Source organism: Mytilus galloprovincialis, chromosome 12, assembly GCF_965363235.1.
Source record: "Mytilus galloprovincialis chromosome 12, xbMytGall1.hap1.1, whole genome shotgun sequence".
NCBI lineage: Eukaryota > Metazoa > Mollusca > Bivalvia > Mytilida > Mytilidae > Mytilus > Mytilus galloprovincialis.
Window position 1 is genome coordinate 14,161,846 of NC_134849.1, and position 5,424 is coordinate 14,167,269.

The 5,424-nt window shown below is 31.8% G+C and overlaps 1 long non-coding RNA gene across 1 annotated transcript; it reads left to right on the top strand.

The window, feature by feature from the left end:
* Positions 1-224: 224 nt before the first annotated feature.
* Positions 225-4,782, top strand: LOC143054398 (uncharacterized). The gene is made up of 3 exons (XR_012971658.1): positions 225-425; positions 3,534-3,626; positions 4,643-4,782. It is a non-coding gene; the product is annotated as an uncharacterized LOC143054398 (long non-coding RNA).
* Positions 4,783-5,424: the final 642 nt, after the last annotated feature.

Here is a 5,424-nt window from a genome sequence, read left to right on the forward strand (position 1 = left end):
CCCTTCGACCCGCCACAGAATACAGATATAATTGATAATTGTTATTTAAAAGTCATATACTATAGCCACTATATAGTACTAGAATTTTGGGATATATATACATACACCACATCTTCCTATGTCTATATAGCTGATTTACCGTAAATAACTGCGAGAAAATGAATAATACACAAGTTGATAATTGTCTCTTCTCTGCTAATTTCAATGTGCATGCAAAATAATAGGTGCTCCTTTACTGGGAAGAACATTTCGGATCCGATCAATTTATTGGTTCCATTCCCCCATTCTACACTTCTCCTTAGAAAAAATGCCTTGCAATGCGTCATAATTATCTGGACTACTAACTTACTTCCATATAACTTCGAAAACAGACTATAATCTATTTCACTGGATGAGATTGGGCTCACAGATTTTTTAATGGATTGGTAATTTTATTTAAAGCACAAGTTTACAAAGCAAGATTAATCACATTTTTCACCCGGCCTACACATCAAATGGTTGCCTCCTTACTGACTTACACCTACACAAGCTAAACAAACATGTGACAACTCTTCACCAATGACCTGAGTGAAAGGTTGACGGGGGGATCCAGAACTTTTCATTGGGGGGGGGGGGGGGGTTCAGATGGGGGATGGTTGCCTCAAGTCATGTTTCTGTGATTCCCTATATAATCAACAAAATTTTTCACACAAAAAGGGGGGCAGGGATTTCTCCTTAATAAGAAATCTCTATTTTCAGCATAAGCTCATATAAAGGAGTAGGTCCGGTAAGGGCCGATTTTGGCCCCAAATTTCAGTTTCATCTAACGAGATATTTAGGACACTTTTTAAACACTTAAGGGTCTATTTCAATCGATTCGATTAGTTTATGTTAAAGATTTTAACTGATTCAGTCATTAAAAACGCTCCGATTGAAGCTTAAATATGAAAAATCTATCAAATATGCCAAAAAACGTCACTTTTCAGATGGTTTTCGTCAAAAATGAAAGTGACCGCATCCGTGTTCATCCTCAACCTTTATATATGTTATGTATTATCATCAAATACAACTTGCATTTCAATATTATGAATGAACACGAATGCGGCCACTTTCATTTAAGACAGAAACTGTCTAAAATTTAACTAAAATGCTACAATTGTGAAGATTTCAGTAATTTAGCATGACTTTATGATGCTAGTACACGATATATGTGCATTGTATTGTCAAAAACAGCACACATTTATGTAGCAGAAGCATTCTACTTTCCAAAAAATAGCTAAAAGATTACATTTTCACAATTTTGCAAAACTGCTTAATTTTGGGGCCAAAAAGGGGTCTTACTGAACCTACTCCTTTGCCTTTTGAAGAACTGAAATAAATATGAGACGGCTAATGATTTTTCAGATGCTTTACATTAAAATACATCCATGTGACATTCACAATTATATATAGATCCAAATTTAAAAAGCTATTTTTTTCAATATTTAAATAATGTAGGATCAAATCTTGATACATGTATGTAGTTGAAACTGTTAGCTTTAAACATGTTAAACATTAAAAAATGAACACCCAAAGTTTAAACCACGTTTAAACATAAGAATGACCATGTAGTCTTTATTAATGTATGCTATTGCTATGAAACTAGGTCATTGTAGGTAAACTGTCATCTATTCCCTTAAATCTTTGTTCCCAGTCACCCCAAGTTTGATTTAAATTAGTCAAATATATATCTACTCTATTCATTGCTATTAGGTCTCTAGTTTGGATAGTTGATAACTTGCAAATTAAAATCATACTCCTCCCAAATTTATTTCTTTAAATATTATGGATGAAATACATGTAGCAAGTAAGGGATGAAATTAAATTGGATGAAATGTGGCATTTTTTTTTGTTGATAAAGTAGTATGTCTGATGTTGTCAAACTTAATTATAGACCCTTAAGGGGCGGATCCAGTCATTTTAAAAAGGGGTGGGGGTGGGATTCTAACCCAGGACAAAAGGGGAAAGGGGGGGGGGGTCCAATTACATGTCCCTATTTAAATGCATTGATAATCCGAAAAAAGGGGGGTTCCAATCCCTTGAACCCCTCTCTGGATCTGTGCCTGCCCTTTAAAAATAAAATTATCCTTATTTTGAGTTAAAGCTTATAGATTTTTCTATAATGCTTCTCAGGGGCGGATCCAGCCATTTTAAAAGGGGGGTCCCAACCAAGAGCAAAGAGGGGTTCCAACTATATCTCATTCAAATGCATTGCTCGGTAAAAGAAAAGGATTCCAACCCTCGAATCTATGGTCAGGTTGTTGTCTCTTTGACACATTCCCTTTTTCCATTCTCAATTTTATCATGTAGTCGTCGTTGTCCCAGGACATTTAGTTTTCGCTTAATTACTTTAGTACAAGTAATAGAAATCTATGAAATTCAAACACAAGGTTTGTGACCAGAGTTTTTGTTCAGAGTTTAGGAATTACATGAATTAGGGGCCAATAGGGGCCAATAGTAAACTTTGTTTGATTTTATAGAAAATTGAATTATTGGAGTTCTTTGATATGCCAAATCTAACTGTGTATTTAGATTCCTAGTTTTTTGGTCCTGTTTAAATTGGTCTACCTTAAGGTCCAAAGGGTCCAAAATTAAACTTATTTTGATTTTAACAATATTTAAATTTTTGGTGTTCAGATTAATATGCTGAATCTGAATATTTACTTAGATTTTTTTATTATGGGCCCAAATTTCAAGTTGGTCCAAATCGGGGTCCAAAATTTTACTTTGTTTGATTTCAACAAAAATTGATTATATGAGGCTTTTTGATATGCTGAATCTAACCATTCATTAAGATTTTTGATATTTTGGCCCGTTATCAAATTGGTCCACATTGAGTTCTAAAAGGTCCAAAATTTAACTTTATTTGATTTCACCAAAAAATGAATTATTGGGGTTCTTTGATCATGTTGATATGCTGCATCTAACCATGTATTGAGATTTTGAATATTGGACCATTTTAGAGGTTAATTGTCAATTTAAAATTTTTAAGTACTTGGACCGCATTCATTCTGTGTCAGAAACCTATGCTGCATCAACTATTGAATCACAATCCAAATTTAAAATTCAGAGTTTATCGAGCTTGAATGTTGTGTCCATACTTGCCCCAACTGTTCTGGGTTCAACCTGTACGTTTGTATCAAGCTGAGCCATGCATAGCATTTTTATTGGTTATTTATATATTAATTTGAAATTTTGACAAGTGAGACACATACAGATTATACTGTTAACAATATTTCAGAGTTTAACGTAGTCAAGCGAAACAAATTTTAGAAGAATAGTTGAATCATGTCTTTGTTGTCAAATGAAAAATTAGTACGAACACAAAGAAAAAGTATGGGAATGTTTGTTTTTTAAACTATTGACCAGGGTGAAAGTCTTTGAAAGTCATGACTGGCAAAAAGTTTGTGAAATGAAATAGCACAAATATTCCATTCTTTTTAAATATAACTAAATATAAAGAAAAACACAAACTGATGTTTTATAATAGTTTTTACCCTTTTTATGTTTTATAGGACAAGAAATATAGAAAAATAATGAAAAATATAAACAGTTACAATAGAAATGAGCGCAAAACAAGATAAACAGAATACAACAAGGCCTAAATGGTAAGACCACTTCTATATACTGTAAATTCAGATTTTTCAGGGAATGGACAACTTATTGTGATTACAAAAAAAATCTGCATAAAGATCTATATAGTTACATGATATATATATATATATATATATATATATATATGTTTCTGTTTTTGCGATACTCACCCAGTCACATTATTCGCATTACTAAAAAGTTTCGATAATTTCTGAATTACAGTAATAAAAGAAATTGCTTTTGAATGATGACTCATATAAAAATAAGAAAATGTGGTATGGTAAATGAGTGACTTATCCACCAGAGTTCAATGAAGCCGATGCAAGAAATTAAAGGCCAATCATGGGCCTGCCTTCAATAATGAGAAAACACTTCCTTTATAGGTCATCCATTAAAGATCTCAACATATAAAGATTTAAACAATCCAATTTAGTTCAACATGTTCAAAGTCAATAACAATTAATAAAAAAAAATCATGCCTAATATAAAATATTGTTTGTTTCTCCAATCCTGACCGACCCTGCAAAAATGGCCCTACTCATATAATTTTATTGTCAAAACTAAGCCAAATATTATTTTATTCATTTCTGATTTTCGGGCTTGCCGGATCATCGGATAATATTCAGGCTTTTGGGAAAAATAAAATTATTTACCTACCTAACTACCCACACCTGGCTTGTCAGAATAGGGATTAGGGAAAAAAACAATATATTATTTTAGGCCTCATGTCTGTGAGCACTCAACCTGACCATAATATAGGACAGTGGTTCAAATATTAACACAACATATGAACATTCTATAACAACTATTGCAAGTGGCTCAACTTTAAATATCACTGCAAGGCACTAAACAACGAATATTAAATCTTGGACACAAAGCACTGAAATAAGAGAACTCATAAGCATGACAAGTAAGAATATCAAATGAAAGTTTCTCAAAATGTTCATTAAAACATGATAAAATAAGCTTATTTATATTGCTGTTTTTTTCTCCATTTATAACATTTTTTTTTTATTTTGTGTATTTATAGGTCAGATATCTTGGTTTTTATGATCATCAACAGGTCCTGCAGGTCTATACTGAAGAGGAAACTTAATTGTTAATACTTTTCTACATAATGTGCTAATTGGATTATTAATGTGAAATGAACTTAACTGTGTGTTTTTCTGGAAAAAGAAATAGAAAAAATCCTACAAAATTGCTATAAACAAAATGGAGTACTATCAAAGAACACAATTCTGTAAAATGTAACAACCTACATGACCTACATTCATATTAACTGATGGATTATGGAGAAATTAAGAAAAAAAATAGTATCTTTGTCATGTTTGTTGTCGAAATAAACACCTGCTTTATCCATTCATGTACATGGCTCCATCATATCAAATATACAAAGAAGATGTTTGAAGAACATATGTTGCCAAAATTTTTTCAATCAATTGAAGGAAGATGTCTTGTGGATTGAATTATTTATGCACTGAACAGTTATGTAGGGGGTCGAATACACAGCAGCTGAAACAGAAGACAACTTAATTTGACATGAAAAGTGTTTATTTGATTTAATATGCAAATATGAGCACAATATTAATAACATCACAAATGGTATGATATTCATAGCGTTTTGCTTATTATTGTATTGTCTTAAACATGCTAAACAGTCAGCCTTTTGTTTTTGTATGTTTAATACTCACCATGAAAATTTGTATTACAGTATTAAAGTTTTAATTATCTTTTGTATCAATAATTCAGTCTAGGAGAAAATATATTAATACTGTTTGTACTGTTATGAAATTTCCATAGAGGAAAAAAATT